This window comes from Petaurus breviceps, unplaced genomic scaffold (genome assembly GCF_028583685.1).
Source record: "Petaurus breviceps papuanus isolate PSGF00001 unplaced genomic scaffold, PetGlider_PUasm1.0 90845, whole genome shotgun sequence".
Lineage (NCBI taxonomy): Eukaryota > Metazoa > Chordata > Mammalia > Diprotodontia > Petauridae > Petaurus > Petaurus breviceps.
This window is the reverse complement of record NW_027187359.1, coordinates 18,863,153-18,881,590: the sequence shown is the minus strand read 5'-3', so window position 1 is coordinate 18,881,590 and position 18,438 is coordinate 18,863,153.

The window sequence follows — 18,438 nt, the reverse complement described above, 5'->3', positions numbered from 1 at the left end:
ATATATATATATATATATATATATATATATATATATATATATATATATATATATACATATAGAGGAAAATAAAGAATTTGAGGAATTTAACTAACCCTAAATCTACCAAGAAGGGCAGAACTTGTAAACCCTCACTCCTGCTTTGTTAAGTGTGTGGGTGTGTTCCTAGTGAGCACCACACTCCCTTCCTTGCTGGAAGCTTAAATAAACACTTTCCTCTGCACACTCTGTTTCTGATTTCTTTCAGTGAGAAGCAGTTTGTCATTTTTAAGGGATAGATCATGTGAATCTTCCTAGGAATCTCCAAAAAAGGGAAGCAGTGGGCAGCAGAAGCTTGTGCCAGGCTAACCCCCTGACTCTACCTGGGAGTCGTGTGATCCCCATAGCTGCTTCAAGGGGCATCCCACATGGATCTTCCTAAGGTCCCCCAGGGAAGCAGTGGGCAGCAGAAACTCTGGCCTCACTCCCTGTCTGGGAAGTCCTGTCATACCATAGATGTGTGGGTCTTCCTAAGGGCCCCCAGGGAAGCAGAGGTCAGAAGAAGCCTTGGGGTCACTCCCTGATACTATCTAGGAGGTCCTGTGAACCCCAAAAGCATGTTTCTCCCAAGTGGGTGTTCAAAGAAAAGACTGAGTATAGGTACCACAGGAATGCAGCTAGAACTCTTTTTAAATGGTTCTTTAAAAAAAAATTCTAATGTTGTGATTTGAGGTAATATGTCAGGTAGATGGTTTTTAGGTTCCAACCCTTCTGAGTTTGATTCTGCTGCTTGGGGAAGTAGACTGGTCATGTAAAAAAGCAGAGGAAGAGAGAAGGAGCAAGTCTTAGTCTTGGCCTTTCACTTGGAGTCAGTGGATAATAATGAGGGAGTTGGAACTATGTGTGCAAAAGTCAAGAACTGATGAAGCCAAGAACATAAATTCCCATTAGCCAATATGTTAACCTAATAATTGGGACAAACAGGGAAGAGAGCATCAAATTCTCACCATTACTAGCAAGCAGGGGTTTTATGATAGCAAAAAGATTTAAAGAGAAGCAAATTCAATGATTTTGGCCAATAGATAATTGTAAGGTCACTCCTTCGTTTCCTTGAGGAGGAAGTGGTTGTTTGCTAGTGATAATCTGATCTAGTTATGTCTCCAGGGGTCAGAAAGGATGTATCAACATTGTTTGAACTTATCTGGAAATGAACTAAAACTTGTCTCTGTACATTTTCCTCTGCAGTATATAGAGCAGTGTGGTAAGTGCCTACGACAAATAATGTGTCATGTTGGGATTTTCCAGGACTTCGAAATTCTAAGGGCTTGGTATCTTCCTCAATAGTAGAGTTTCTGTATTCTAGTGCAGGAAAGGAATTTAGAAAGATAAAGAATCATAAAATTTTGGATTTAGCACTGGAAGCAATTTTAAAGGTCATCTAATCCTACTCTGTTACCTGACAGATGGAGAAACTGAGACCGAGGAACTTTCCCGAAATCAGAGAGCTAGTATGTCTGAAAGTCAGGAATTGAGTGAATGTCTTCTGAACACAAAGACAGTGCTATTTCTCAACTCGTCATTAAGAGTTTACTCCAACCTGGAATTTGGAACACGTGTGTGTGTGTGTGTGTGTGTGTGTGTGTGTGTGTGTGTGTGAATTTAAACTCTTCAAGGGGTAGGGTCTGTCTTTCAGACAATTATTGTTATTGGCCCCATCATTTTGCACAGCCCCTGACACAAAGTATGTTCTTAATAAATACATGTTTACTAACTGACAGTCTTACCCCTATACTAAAATGCTTTTCAAATAGCAAATCAACATAAAGAGACTGATTATTTGAGTTTACCTGCATTTAGGGAGAAAGTTGGGGAGGACAGAATAAATGTATAATGGGAAGGTTCAGCAAGTTTTTCCTATTCCCTCATCCTGCCAAATCTCATTCCCCCCCCCCCTGTAATTAATGTCTTAACATTAGCAGGAGTTGGTATGAATTTAATTCAATCCAATTAGAATTATTATGAGCTTATGTGTAAAGCACCTTGGTGTAGTCTTTCATTAAATGAACCTAAACTATTTGTCAGATTCCCAAATTCTTATTTCTTGAGTCTTATATTGATTTGAGTAGAATTCTTCCTCCAAATGCAAAGCATATTTCTAATGGAAAGTTTGCTATTTACTCTAAATGATTGGCTCTGAGACAGTAATCTTAGGCAGTTTAACTGTCATATGCCCCCTCATCTAACCTAGGCTGGAGTCACAAGGGGGAGTTTAGACCTGAAGCATTGTTGGAAAGCAAAGATTTTTCAATGAAGTTTAATTCCTTAGAATTTGCAAGTAAGCAAACATTTTAAGGAAGCAGCATATCCCTTCACTTTGTCCTTTATATATAGCAAGAACAAGTCACCTGGGCCTCAATAAAATGTTCACTACTTTAAGAATAATAAAAAGGGTTTCATTGTTCTCAATATAGCAGTTTCAATGAAAATTGAACTTTGAAAAATAAGAGAATGGTTCATATTGCCTCCAAAGTGGCAAAGCTGGAATGAGACTAATGAAGTGAAAGGAAAAAAAAGAGATGTGACCTATGTTTATGTATGAGTATATGTATGTATATATGTATATGTGTTTGTATACATGTATACGTATATGTATATTCCAATAAAATCCAATTATTTATTATGCATTTTTCTTTTGATTTTTCTTCATTAACAATACCATAGACTTCTTGTATGATAAAACTTCTTAAACTCTTCCCAATCACAACCCTTTTCACTAGAGAAATTTTTACTTGATCCTTGGTATATAAATATATAAAATAGGTATACCAATCAAGCATGTACTGATAATAAGTAACAAAGAAATTTCTTTTAAAACAATTCTTTGGTATGTATATAACTTTACCATTTATTAAAGACAAAAGTAAATTTGCATACTAATGAGATTGATGTGCTTGTTTATTTTTAGATAAAGAATTAATTCTTGGCAGAATGTTTAATATGGCAGGAAATTAAGCACCTTCAACATTTTTCAGAGTTGATCAATATTTTGATTTTATAATGATCAATACTGTCCTCAGAACCAAGGTTGCAGTGAAGTTGTATGAAGCAACATGGGCAAACCCTGCCAGAAACACCTCAAATTCATTATGTCTTTGATTTTGAATTAATTTTTAGCAATTGAGTGCTCAGAAAACTTTATTGTCAATTTTTTGTTTTTGCTGTTTTGGAAGGGGGAAGGCAGGATAATTGGGGTTAAGTGACTTACCTACTGTCACATGGCTAGTGTTAAATATCTGATGCCGAATTTGAACTGAAGTCCTCCTGATTACAAGGATGGTGCTCTATTCACTGTTCCACCTAGCCACCCCTATTGTCAAATATTTTATGACCCCCACAATCAGTTATGTAATGCTATATGGAGTCACAACCCACAGTTTAAGAAGCGCTGCAGATATAATAGAGATATAGAACATTAGAGATATAGGACCTTAGAAGCCACCTAATCCAACCCCTTAATTTTATAGAGAAAGAAACTGAGTCTCAGGGAGATTGTAACATTCCCCAAAACAGCTATGTTTCATAGGTGTAATTTGAAGTCAAGTACACTGACTCTCTTGTCATTGCTCTTTATATGTGTGTATGCATGCATATATGTTAGTGTATTTTACACATATATATAATATGTGTATTTATGCATACATGCACATATATGTTGTATTCCAAAAGTTCTATGTAAATGCAGTGTATTTCAAAAGCTTAAAAGCACATTCAACTTTGAGAGAGAGAGAGAGAGGGAGAGAGAGAGTGTGTGTGTGTGTGTGTGTGTGTGTGTGTGTGTATGTGTGTGTGTCTGATTCCCCTTCTTTATATTTATGTGATGGCTAAGTACAAAAAGCCTGAGTGATTAATTAGGAAATATCTAGTTAGGTGCCATTAATTAAGTTGCTACTACGTACAAAGTACTGTGTATAACTTTAAGCAGATATAAAAATAGATAAAACATCGACCCTGTCTTCAGGGATCTTACAATACCATACCATGTACTCTGGCTAGCGGCAGGCTGATATATTTTAAAGGTTAGTGCTATTGATGTGACCCTTCACCGCTTTAAAGCTTCATGTTATGCATTCAGAACAAATATCAGTCTAAATTAGTAAATTTACTTATCTAAAGACAAGGCCTGTGTATAGAGAAAATGAAATCCATTTGTGGATGAGGTTCCTGGTCAAAAGTAATTGTGCATCCCCCATGAAGGAAATTTATTTCAGTAGATGGATGTGAATTTCCAAAAAAAAAATATGAAAACAGAATGATCCTAAAAATCATTCTGACTTCTCCTTTCAATTCTACCTTTATGATATATGTATTTAAATGAGAGTGAACAACAGCAAAATTATATCAAATTGAATGAGTCAAAAATATGGGGCTGTGTAAAGCCAAGCATGAGCAGCTTTCTAGAGGACTGCTGCTCTGAACAGCTTTAAAGTTCTGATCACATAGTATAGTGAACTCTCTATTTATTCAATAGGAAATTAAAGCAAAGCATTCAAAGAAACCAAAGTACAGCATTCACAATCATAACAATTTAACACTAAAGTGGCCACATAGTTTTAAGCAAAAATATCATTCAGTAAGTACTTAACTCAATCATTCCATCCTTAAAGAGCAAGCCTCCTTAAGTGACACAGAGTACAAAGGTCAAATTTCTGCAAACCTAGGTCACATTGAATCATGATCTTCTCAGTCAGCATTAAGTACCCAAAGAGAGGTCTTTTCATCTTGACTTAAGGCTGGCTCTCAGATTCCATGGTTCCCCTTCCATGATTCCAGCTCCTGCCTGAATCTACCCAAATGTCACCTGGATTTACAGGTAGGCAGCTCTTAGCTCCTCCTCTAGATCCTCATTAAATTCCTTATCCAGTCCCATATTGAAACTCACAGTGGCCAGTCCATCTCACGTCCTTCACAATTTCTGTTTTCTGTGAGGACAAAGCTCAGCAGAGCCATAATAACATTCATATGCATTGCTGGCGCCATCATCAATTTACTATCTGACTGTGAAATCAACAGAGAACCATAAACAAGGTCCAAGAGATCAACACATCAGCATAGAACAAATCATCAGCATGGAAATCAACAGACCCACAAACAACAAAATCATCAACAAAGTCCCAGGACCTCTGAAACCTTCCTCCAGGACTTCTGTAAACAGACAATCAGAAAAACCTCTTTCAGGCTTCTAGTAAGGTCACAGGGCTTCTGTACAAAGTATTACCAAAAAAAATCAACACAGACAGAATAGACAAAGAGAGTTCCGGGATACCACAGGTTTTTTCCTTCTCAACTCTGCCACCACAAGAGTTCTCTTTTCAGTTCTGCTATCTCCCAGTATGGGCTTGTCTTTAAATATGGTATTTAGCTCCTCCCCTTCCTGTTGCATCCACAACAGGGGTTCACAAATTTTGGGGTTCACAAGTTGTGGGGTTCACAAGTTCTGTTTCTGTTCACAAGGCTTGATATAATCATGGCGAAGGCTTAAAAGAAACTTGAACTGAAACAAGGTGCTAACTAATTAAATAGCTGAAACAAGGCATTAAGTACTTTTATGCTTGCTATTACATACTGGCTGTTAATTTTCTCGCTTTCAATCCTGAATATGACTTCTAGGGGAGACTGGAGATTTTCTTCTTTGACCTACCCAAACATATTTCCACAAGTGCCCTCACTTTCATACTCTTCCTTTTACCAGGCTAGTCAAAAAAAAAAGTTGTGTATGTATTAAATGAGAAAGATAAGCATATCATAATACATAAAAATATACATATACAGTACAAATACATATACAGTACAAATACATATAGAGATTTTATTCCTAATATACAAGAATGCCATAATGTACTGTTTGTGAAAGCATTCTATGAAATGTCAAGGGATAGCTCAACATGTTTTCTTTTCCTTTCCAAAATATCAAGACTATATAGTTTCCTCCCTCCCTCCCTTTCTCTCTCCCTCCCTCCTTTCTTTCTTTCTTTCTTTCTTTCTTTCTTTCTTTCTTTCTTTCTTTCTTTCTTTCTTTCTTTCTTTCTTTCTTTCTTTCTTTCTTTCTTTCTTTCTTTCTTTCTTTCTTTCCTTCCTTCCTTCCTCCCTTCCTTTTTTTTTCTATAAAAGATAGCATAGTATCGCATTGGTGGAGGAAAGAGAAGGATAAAAGGCAAAGTTATTCTTCAGATACACTAGATATACAGTAAATAGAGAAGTACCATAAAGAATTTTGGCATACACTGCTAGAAAGTTGGGTGAAATTTTCACATGACATATAGAATTCAGTGTCAGGAATATAGGAAGCCAGAATAGACCATATGTCACAATTCTCCTTCATTTTCCCTATAGAGTGGAGGTTTCAAAGCTACAGCCCATAGTTTATATGATCTATAGTACTCCTGAGAAGACAGAGAACCAGATTAAAATTAATAGAGAAATAACATACAGAATTAAAAAAAAACACATTATAGATAGTATGTAGTTTTCTAAGGCAATAAAGGGTCCACAGGGATCCTTATTTATGATTTTTTGGCCCAGTTTTTATTTGAGTTTTACACCACTGGTGTAATGCATATAAAGAAACATATACACACATATACATACAAAAATTTATATGTGCATATATGTATATTTATACATGCATTATATTTGTATTTTTATGTATGTTTGTATTGCATTTATATATAGATATATAGTTACATATGTGTATATGTATGTAGAAACAAATATATATTATATGTATGAGAGAGAGAGAGAGCACCCTAGTTGAGTGGGTGTGGTAAGTTCCAGCAGAAACCCACTGTTGAATAAGCAGAGCACTAGGTGCTCTATTAAATTGCTTTTCAGTTTATATCTCCCTATCTTTTTACCCCCAAAGAGGAATATTTTACCATTATCCCTTCCTTTTGAAGATTGAAATCGCAAGGAAGGAGTATCTCTGAGAGGAAAATCTCACACATACATAATTCACTTAATAGTACACGGACCACAATTCTTGGGGTCTAATCTTTGTCACCAGAATCCCCCATAGTCCTTTTGGTTACAAATAGAGGGGAGGAAATAAGTTTGGGGTGCCAATGCTACCACACATATCTCTATCAAGTTGGTGAAAAATTGTTCTTCTTTAAATTCATGCTACTCTCTTCTATGTTCTTCTCCAAGCACAACACTTGTTTACCTAAGCGCACAATTTCCATCTGGTGATGCACATTCTGAGATTTTTGTGCTTTTGAAAGTATGACTAGCATCCTAAGATGGATTACATTGTGGAAGGCATAAAAATAACTTAAAGATTGATGCTTATGTTTAGCAAGGTTGATGTAGTATGTTAGGAGGAATAAATGGATTCTAATGTCCTGAGCCCCTTTCTATGAGTGTGAACTACTAGAATAGGAAAGTAGATTTATAAAAATGCATGCTGGCATCATGTTTGTATAAGCTAGAACTATTTCTTACTGCATTATGTTATATCACATGAAGGTAGATATATCTGGCCAAGGGCACTGCTGGGAGCCATGGCATAGCAAATTTTCTATTAGCGAAACAACCATTGATAGCATTTCACTTATATGAATATGCATGCTTGTTTTTTTTTTTGGCGGGGGGAGACAGACAAATTTTTTCTCTTTGCTGACAAATGGACAAGAGAGAAGCATCTCATTTTCTCCTGGTAGGGAGTATGGTACACCAGAAAGAATGATTGATTTGGATTCAGAGGACTTGAGTTCAAATTCAGGCACACTGCCATCCTAGTCTTGCTGGGCTTTGATTTCTTCCTATGTAAAATGAAGAAGTGTGTGCATGTGACCTCTAAAATCTCTTCCATCCTGTTTTAAGGGATCAATTTATTTTACCACCAAGACAAAAAGTATATTTCTATATTTGAAACTAGAGATTTATGCAGAAATAAATGTAGTATGTAGAAACGATTTAAATAAGACCCTTCTGTTAGAAATAATATGAAGTAAGAGAATGCATCATATGGCATGATAAAGTCCCTGTGAAAAAGACAACAGTAACATCTGGTTATTATATGGTGTTCCTTAAGAGTTAATAACAATACAAACAAACCCTCCCCTCCAAAAAGAATTGTTATTAACTATCTGACTGTGAGCAAGGAATGACATCTATTATTCCTTAGTTCCATTGCTATCCAAGGAGGGGAGTATATGATTTATGGTATGTAAATTAAATTAGTTTTTCTAAGGTCCTAAAAAGTTATTCTACTCTTTCTTATCCCTGTTTCATTCCCCATATTATCTCCTGCAAAACTTTTCTTCTTTCCTTTCCCCAGACTGTGCAATATTGTACCTTGTCCCCACTCCGTACATTTATGCTAAGTGACCTACATGCTACTTCATGAAGAAAATTAAAGACATTTAATGAAAACCTTGATCATAATTTCCTCCATTCCTTAAATATTATAAGAATCATATTTTTTTTTCTCCTTTTCTATAATCTAAGAATAGGAGGAATCTCTATTTCTCAATAAGTCTAATCCTCTCCCTACATCTTAGAACATATTCTCTATGGGATATTCATAACTCTCATAACATGGAGCTTTCTTATCTTTATTTTGACCTTGCTCCTATTAATCTTCTTAACATGCTCAATTGAATCTGGCATCATGGTTATTTCTAAGACAAGACATTCCATCTTCTACAATCTTGCATCTTTTTTCCTGGCTCTCCTTCATTGATGAAATGCTCTTTTTCCTCTCCTCTGTTTCCTGTCTTCCCTCACATCTCAGTTAACATCCCACAACCTTCAAGAAGCCTTTGATGGTCTGTCTTAATGCTAGTGCCTTCTCTTTGAGATCCAGTTTATCCTGTTTATTTTCAATGTGTACCAAAATGTTTATGTGTTGTCTTCCTCAAAAGAATGTGAATTTCTTGAGGGTAGGGACTGTAATTAACTTTTTTTTTGAATCCTAATCATTAGCCCCTATCTGGGACACAGTAAACATTTAAGAAGTGCTTGGTGAAAGACCAGGAGTGTATTCCAGTGGTAATCTACACTCTCTTATGTATTTTAATTTACTTTCTCTCAGCTTCTGATAGCAGAGCCAAGATGTCAGAGTAGAGGAAGCACCCAGCAGAGCTATACCAACACTCCTCTCCAAGCAACTTTACAATAACACTTCAAATACAATTCTGTTTTGACAGCCAAGACAAAGTCAGAGTGAGACATTCTTCCAGCCTAAGAAAATGTAGGCATTCAGAACTAAAGATCTAAGACAGAGAGGTAGAGAATGGCCTGGGTCAATGTGGATGAAACAGCAATGGTGTGACTAGGTTGTGGTAACAAAAGCAATGGCAGTTTCGGAAGCTCTTAAGTCATAGGTGGAAAAGGAACCCAGAAATTAATAAAAAAAAAAATTAGATGGCTACCCTGTGCTAGGTCTATAAGCAAAACCAGACACAATTTGTCAAACCCATTGACCATATCCACTTTTGGGTCATAGTTCAAGGGCAGAAAGGAACACTTGCAGTCAAGAGATAGTGGGAGTCTTGAGGAATAATATTGTTTTCAGTCAAAAGTTATCAGGGGAGGGTGGAGGCAAAACTGGGGAATAAAAGCAGGAATTTACTTGAGCTTATTGCCAATTATGTCAAAGACCTATAAAAAAATTACTCTAAAAATTTTTAGAACTACAGAACCCACACAATGACAGAATGAAATATGTCTCCAGCTGAGGACAGCCTGATAAACTGACAGGAAGGGTCTATCACACCAGGCTAGAATCAGAGCCCCGTCCCAGTATGGTGGGCCATACTGGCACAGACCAGCAGCACAGATGGGCCAAAGCAGACCTCAGGGGGATCAAATCACTGGAAGCTATGGTAGTTTCCAGACTTCTCAACCCATAAACACAAAAAAGAAAGTAAAAATTCAATGGGGAAAATCTGTTGGAACTGGGTGAGAGAAGAGCATGATCTGGCCTCTGCCCCCGGGGCATCAGAGGTGGCAATGACTGCAGCTGGTGTCACAGTGCCTGCTTCCAGAGCTCCAGGTCCACATATGGTGGTGGGAACAAAGTGACTGACCAGAGGGAAATTACAGAAATCTCTCTGCTGGTGCTGACGCAGAATTCTGTTGCTTTGTCCTGCTTGCATCTGGGTGGCAGTCTTGGGTGGTAGTCCTGGGGTGAGGTGCACTGGCATGGTAGAGCTTGTTGAGGATGTGGAGAGGGAGTCTACCTCACAGTTCTGAGGCAGATTCCAGAATAAGCTCTGACAAAAGCTGTGAAGAAATTTGGGACACAGCACTCTACTCTTGAAGCAGAGCTCAACCATGGCAAAGAACTCAAAAGTCAAGTATTTGCTTGATAAGATGATCAGAGAAAGAGAAATTAGACTATAGAAGCATTTTTCGTGACAAAGAGGAACAAAACACAGAACCAGAAGAAGATAACAAAGTCAAATCTGCATCAAACACCTCCAAGAAAAATATGAATTGGTCACAGGACATGGAGGAGCTCAAGGAAGATTTTGAAAATGAAGTAAGAGATATAGAGGAAAAATTGGGAAGAGAAATGAGAGTGTTGCAAGAAAATTATGAAAAATGAATCAATACTTTGCTAAAAGAGACCCCCCAAAATACAGAAGAAAATAACACCTTAAAAATAGACTAACTCAAATGGCAAGAGAGGTCCAAAAAGCCAATGAGGAGAAGAATGGCTTAAAAAGCATAATTGTACAAATATAAAAGGAACTTCAAAAGCTTCAAAAGAAGAAAATAATCCCTTCAAAATTAGATTGGAGCAAATAGAAACTAATGACTTTATAAGAAATCAAAATATAAAAGAGCTCCAAAAGAATGAAAAAGGAGAAGGCAATATGAAAAAACCACAGGCCTGGAAAATAGATCCAGGAGAGATAACTTAAAAATTATTGGACTATTTGAAAGCCATGATCAAATCCAGAATCTAGATATCATCTTTCAAGAAATCATTAAAGAAAACTGCCCTGATATTCTAGAACCAGAGGGTAAAATAGAAATTGAAAGAACTCACCAATCACTTCTTGGTTGGTGAATCAATCAATCAATTAATCAATCAATCAATGAAAAAATCCTCAAAACAAAACTCCTAGGAATATTATAGCCAAATTTCAGAGTTCCCAAATCAAGGAGAAAATATTACAAGCAGTCAGGAAGAAATCATTTAAGCATTGTGGAAACATAATCAGCATATCACAACATCTAGAAACTTCTACAAGAAGGGATTGAGGGGCTTAGAATATGATATTCTGGAGGACAAAGGATCTAGGGTTAAAACCAAGAATCACCTACCCAACAAAACTGAGTAAAATACTTCAGGGGAAAATATGGATATTCAATGAAATAAACAGTCTTGTTAAAAAGTCCAGAGCTGAGCAGAAAATATGATTTTCATATACAAGAATCAAGAGAAACATGAAAAGTTAAACAGGAAAGAGAAATCAAAAGGAACTAATTAAAGCTGAACTGTTTATATTCCTACATGGAAAGATGATATTTGTAATTCATGAGACTTTTCTCAGTATGATGATAGTTAAAGGGAATATGTATGTATATATACATATATATGTGTGTGTGTGTATAGGTTTCTGCATGTGTGTATATGAATATTTACATGCATATATATGTATATATATATATATATGTATGTATGTATGTATATAGATATGTGTATATATGCATGTAGGTGTGTATGTGTATACATGTATAAATAGACACAGGCCACAGGGTGAGTTGAATATTAAGGGATGATATCTAAAAAATAAAATTAAGAGGTGACAAAGGAATATATTGGAAGAAAGACAAAGGGAGAGACATAATAGGGTAAATTATCTCACATAAAAGAGACAAGAGAAAGCTATTACAATGGAGGGGAAGACCAGGGAAGTGAATGGAATAAGTCAAGCTTATTCTCATTGGATTTGACTTAAGGAGGGAATAACATACACACTCAACTGGGTATCTTCCCCTCCAGGAAACTAGAGGGGAAGGGGATAAGAGGGGGGGGGTGATAGAAGGGAGGGCATATTAGGGTAAGGGGTCATAAGAAGTGAGCACTTTTGAAAAGATACAGGGTCAAAGAAGAAAATATAATAAATGGGTTTGGAAGAGGATGGAGGGAAATATAGTTAGCCTTTTACAGCCTGACTACTATGGAAATTTTTTGCATAAATACACATGTATAACCTATATTGAATTGCTTGTCTTCCCAGTGGGGGTGGGTGAGGAGGGAGAGAATCTGGAATTCAAAGTTTTAAAAACAAATGTTAAAAAATTGTTGTTACATGCAACTGGGAAATACACAGGGAATGCAGTATATAAATCCATCTTGTTCTACAAGAAAGTTAGGGGGAAGAAGGTAAAGTGAGGGATGGGGGGTGATATATGAGAGGCAGACTGTGCAAAGGAGTAATCAATATGCTTGCCATCTTGGGGTAGGGGGTAGAGGAGGTATGGGGAGTATGTGGCACTCAAAATTTTGTGGAAATTAATGTTAAAAACTACAAATAAACAAAGGAATGAATAGATAGATAGATAGATAGATAGATAGATAGACAGACAGACAGACAGACAGACAGATAGATATATAAAAATTAAAAAATATATATTTAATGATATTAGGAACCTTGAGGAAGAACACCACTTCCGGTCCCAAGAGATCAGTGACCCAGAATGAAGATCAGTAGAGGAAAGACCACAACTCTCCCAAGATTACTCCACTTTAGAAGCATCAAAAACTTCAAAATTCCCTGAACTATTTTTGGAAAAAAAAATGCAGTGTAAAAATCCTGGAGCTTGAGACAGTGCTTCTCCTTGCCCCTGAAAATCCAGGAATAGAGACATACTTTATCATAAAGTTCAAAAATCAAGAAATAGTGTAGAATATAAACAAACAACAATAAAAAACCCTATCCATATGAATCACCTGTTATGACAGGGGAAATCAAAATAAAAAATCTAAACAAGATAATTAAGTCAAAATAAAACAATAAAAACCTCAAAGGCAAGGAAAAATGAATTGTACACAAGACCAAAAAGAATTCCTGAGAGAACTAAAATATGATTTTCAAAATAAAAAAATATAGTAGAGGTAAAAATTAGGTAAAGAAATGAGAGCAAAGGAAACTAAAAGAAATGTGAAAAATGTCATTGGGGAAAAAACAAAACTAAACAAAACAAAAACACCTCTGATTTGGGAAATAGATCAAGGAAATATAATTTAAGAATTACTTGGATTACCTGAAAGCTGTGATTTAAAAAAAAAAAAGAGCCTAGACATCATCTTTAAAGTAATTATCAAGGAAAACTGACCATATATCATAGAGCTAGAGGGTAAAATAGAAGTTGAAAAGATCCACCTATCAGTACCTGAAAGAGATTCCAAAACAAAGACTTCCAGCAATATTACAGTCAAAATCCAGAGCTTCCCAGGTCAAAGGGGAAATATTTCAAGCAGCCAGACAGAAATAATTAAAATACCATGGAGTTATAATCAGGAAAACTCAAGATTTAACAGCTTCTACATTAAAAAAATGTAATTACAAGCAAAGTAGTACTTTCCTTGTTTTAGCTAATCAAGTGCATTTGAGCCTCACCTTTGATTGTATCCAGTCTTTGTTGGAAACAGTATATATCTTGTTGCCCTGAATATTCCTAAGGGCATTTGAAGACTTTTCTTGTCCTTAATAGACCTAAGGAAATTTGAAGACCTTCCCTGCCTTTAATAGACCTAACATAATCACAAGGAACCTATGGTGGGAGGAGCTTGCTGAAAGAGAGTGGAACAGGAAGAGGGGAACAGGAAGGAGCAGAGCAGAGAAAAGGTCCAGCAGAACTGGGAGCGAGCAGATTTGAGAAAGAACGTTTGTGCTCTATTGATCTGTGTTACTTTGTCAGACAGAAGTACTCCGTTCCGTTGATTTGTGTTTGATTTCTCAGACAGAAAGTGAATTAAGATGATAGTGCTGTTAATGTGTATAAGTATTGTAGCTTTATTAATGTAAATGTGTGTAAATATTGTTGTAGCTCTGCTAAACTTTGTCTTCCTAGAAACCGAAACTGGTAAGAGCTTGGAGTAGAGCAGTCCATGTAAGCTAAGACATAGAACAAAAGAGGGAGCTGTCTACTTGTGAATCCAGAAGAATTGAGTTAATCTAGGGAAGAACTGGGAGCAGTCAGCCAGTGGAGTAGGAGCCATGGGGTTTGGAAGACAGCTTTGAGTTAAAATGAAAGAGGACTTTACTTGGATACTGTGTTTTAACTGATGATAAAGAGGTTACCCATAAAGAGGGTTATGGTTGCTCTGGACACCCCTAAATACCAACCCACCAGGTCCTACCTACTGAATTCAACTCAAGTCTTCTGTCAGCCAAAGAAAAGTAAAGTTTATTAAAAGATCGCTTGTGTTACACACAGAGTAAGCCTGTGCTAGGTCATTCTATGGCACTCTCACAAACATGAAGACAGCATTGGGTCTTATATACAGAAGGTTGTGGGAGGAATCCAGGGGAGGTCTAGAGGACGACTTTGGCGGGGATCTTCAGGAGGAGTTAATGAGGTCAATGAGTGATTAAAGGTGGGAAGTTGCTGGATGGCTAGGCAGACCGATCATCTGTGAAGCATTTACTATGTTCCAAGTGGGCAGTGTTAGGTAAACAAATATGAGCAAACAAGACAGTCCCTGCCTTTAAAGAGATTACATTCTAATGGGAAAAGTCAACCTGAAGGAGTCTGAAAGTGTGTATTGGGTTATGGTGGGGAGGTGTTTCTCTAAGGTAGCTGGTGAGGAGCAGGAGGAAGAGGAGAAGGAGGAGGAGGAGGAGGTACAGGAGCAGAAGGAGGGAGGAGGAGGAGGAGGAATATGAAGATGGGAGTCAGACAGATATGGCTGGGCCCCCTCTAGGAAGGCCTAAGAAGGAGGGGGGACCACTTGTGTGCTTTGCTGTTACCACCAGGATCTCTGGTGAGTGAGAGGAAGACCCTCAGCCTTGCAGTGAACTTATTTATGGGAGACATGAGCTAAGGGTTGCACAAGATTCTGATGTCCAAGTTTTCAGCCAAGTCTGGTTTTACACGTAGTATTGGCTTATAGATTTAGAGCTAGAAGAGGCCTTTGAAATCAAGGCATCCAACCTCATCCTTTTTTTAACCAACAAGGAAATTGGGAGTGAGCTGGGCTAAGAGACAGGGGCAGGCTGTGAGCTCAGGTCTTCCTGACTCCAGGTCTAGCATTGGTGGGTAGTATGAGGCAAGGATGTTTCCCATCTTTTCCTCTTCATCCTCTCCATTTGCATGACTCTTCATTAAATAACTGGGGAAGTGAAACAGGATCATATATGGGAACCCCTTTCCCTCCTCTCCCAGCACTCCAGCACACACATACACAGACACACAGACACAGACACGTGTGCGTGCACACACACTCACATGAACACCAGATACACAAACATATGTATACATACACTCACACACACATGCACACACACACACTCTGGCCCAGGTACCATGTTTGACTGGGACTATCTTGACATGATTGTTAGGGTCTCACAGGATTCTACATTTACAACTGGAAGGGGCAAGTCATCTATTCCAACTCCTTTATTTTGTAGGTAAGGAAACTGAGACCCAGGGATTTTAGGTATCTTTCCCAAAGCCACACAGGTAAAAGTTGTAGAGTCAAGATCTAAAAGGCACCTTCCTGATCCAAAGAGCTGCAGGAGACATGCTTATTCCTTGCTTTGGGGTCAGTAGCAGGAGTGGGAAAAGAAGAAAACAAAAACACATAAAAACCAAGAGGTACTGATAGAATTTCTTCTTCTTGACTCATAGCTCATGATTAAGACATGAAATTATTAGACTGTAAGCTCTTGAGGGCAGGTACCACCTTTTGCCTCTTTTTGTATCCCTAAAACTTGGTATAGTGCCTGGGACATAATAGTTTTTTTTTTTAAGCAATTGGGGTTAAGTAACTTGCTCAAGGTTACACGGCCAGGTGTTTCTGGGTGGGTGCTAAGTGTCTGAGCCCGGGATTCGATCTCCAGGTTTTCTCAACACTGGAGCCGGTGCTCTTACTCACTGTGCTACCTGGCCGCCCCCATAATAGGTTTTTAAGAAATGTTTTCTTAATTGATTGATTGGAATCAAAGACCACAGAGCCAAAAGGGGACCTTAGACTTGGAAACTTCAGATCTGGACAGGATTCTACAACTCACTTTTACCCACCACCACCCCTCCCATTTTCTATATGATGATGCCATGGCTCAGAGACATTAAAGGACAAACAGAATATTAGTGACAGAGTTAAGACTGATGGCATTGGTGATGATGATACTATACAATGGTGTTGGTTATGATGGTACTAGTGGTGATGATGTTTTGTAACTTACTGTGACCTAGGAGTGGATGGTGTTTGTATTTTTTCACTACTCCTTAGAGATGATTGGAAGCCAACCTCTAGTCAAGATGAAAGAGGACTTTACTTGGATAATCTGTATTAATTAAGGAGATTGTAAATTACTGTGACATAGGGATGAATGGTGTTTGTATTTTTTTTGTTATGTGTTAAAGATGATTATATGATACTGAATGATATATTTTATTTAAGACTCTGTGGCCACCTTAGTAATAAGTTATTATGTTACGTTTTTGTGATTTTTATACTTTAGTTTCTTGAATGCTAGGCTTTAGTTTATTGGTGAATAAAGAGAGTTCATTATACTATGTGATTAGAGCCTTAAATTTATTCATGTTTGCAGTCCTCAGGAGAGCTGGTCGTTATTAGTTTTACAAAAAAATTGGAGGGCTTGGAATATGATATTCTCTAAGGCAAAGAGCTGGGATTACAATCGAGAATGAACTTCCAAGCAAAACTGAGTATAATCATTTAAGGGGGAAAATTGAAATTTAATGAAAGAGAGGGCTTTTAAGTATTTTCAATGAAAATACCAGAGCAGAAGAGGAAATTTGATTTTCAATTATAAGACTCAAGAGAAACAAAAAAGTGTACATGAAATAAAAAAAATTATAAGGTATTCAATGATGTTAAACTGATACATGTAACTTCTTTTTTTTTTTTTTGGTTTTTGGAGAGCAATTGGGGTTTAGTGACCTGCTCAAGGTCACAGGGCTCGTTAAGTGTCTGAGGCCAGATTTGAACTCAGGTCCTCCTGACTCCAGGGATTGTGCTCTGTTCATTGTGCCACCTAGCTGCCCTAATACGTGTAACTTCTTAAAACTTCTTTCATTATTAAGGTAGTTAAAAGTCTATACATAGAAAGAAGGCATAGGAATGAGGTGATTATGTTGGGATGATGTAAAAATAATGGACAGGAGAGAAAGAGGGATGCTTTGGGAGAAGGGGAAAGGGAGGAAAAGAATGGAGGAAATTATCTCACATAAAAGATGTTAACAAAGAAGAGTTTTTACCATGATGGAGAAAATAGGGGGTGGGGGAGACACACTTGAATCTCACTCACATTAAAATTGATTCAAGGAGAGAAATATCCACATGCACATATGCACATATACAGAAAGAAATAAAAAAAAATGTGTATATATACACACATACTTATATAGATGTGTATATCTTTATATATTAATCTTTACCTATCTATACCTACTTAATTTGTAAGAGAAATATATGGGGCCAAACAGGGAAGTACCAGGAGAAAGGAATAAGGAAAAATGGAAGTGATGAAAGGGAGGACAGATAAAAGAAGGCAGTGGTCAGAAGCAAAACAGACTTTAGAGGAAGGACAGGATAAAAAGAGAGAGAAGGTAAGCAGAAGAAAATTGGATAGAGGGATATGCAGTTAGTAATTATAACTGTAAATATGCACAGAATTTACCCATAAAATAGACGTATATTGAAGAATACATTAGAAACCACAATATAACATTATGTTGTTTATAAAAAAAAAACAAAACAAAGCACACACATTTGAAACAAAGACAGAGAGTTATGATAAAGTGCTGGAGCAGAATCAGCTTCAGTTGATGCAAAAAAAAAAAGGCAGGGATAGCAGTAATTATCTCAGGCAAAGTAAAAACAGGTCCTCTTAAAAGAGACAAACAGAGAAACTATATCTTTCTAAAAGGCACTATAGAGAAGTAATATAAGTGATAAGCACATATGCACCAAATGTAACATCATCCAGATTCTTAGGGGAAAAGTTAAATGAATTATAGGAAATAGTAAAACTATTCTATTGGGGTACCTCAACTTTACTCTCTCTAGATAAATCTAACCATAAAATAAATAAGAAGTTATGGAGATATGAATAGAACTCTAGAGAAAACTGAATAAGAATAGAAAGGAGTATCCCATTTCTCTCAGGTGTGCATGACACCTTCACAAAAATTGATCATATATTAGGGCATAAAAATCTCACAACAAAATGCAGAAAATCAGAAATATTA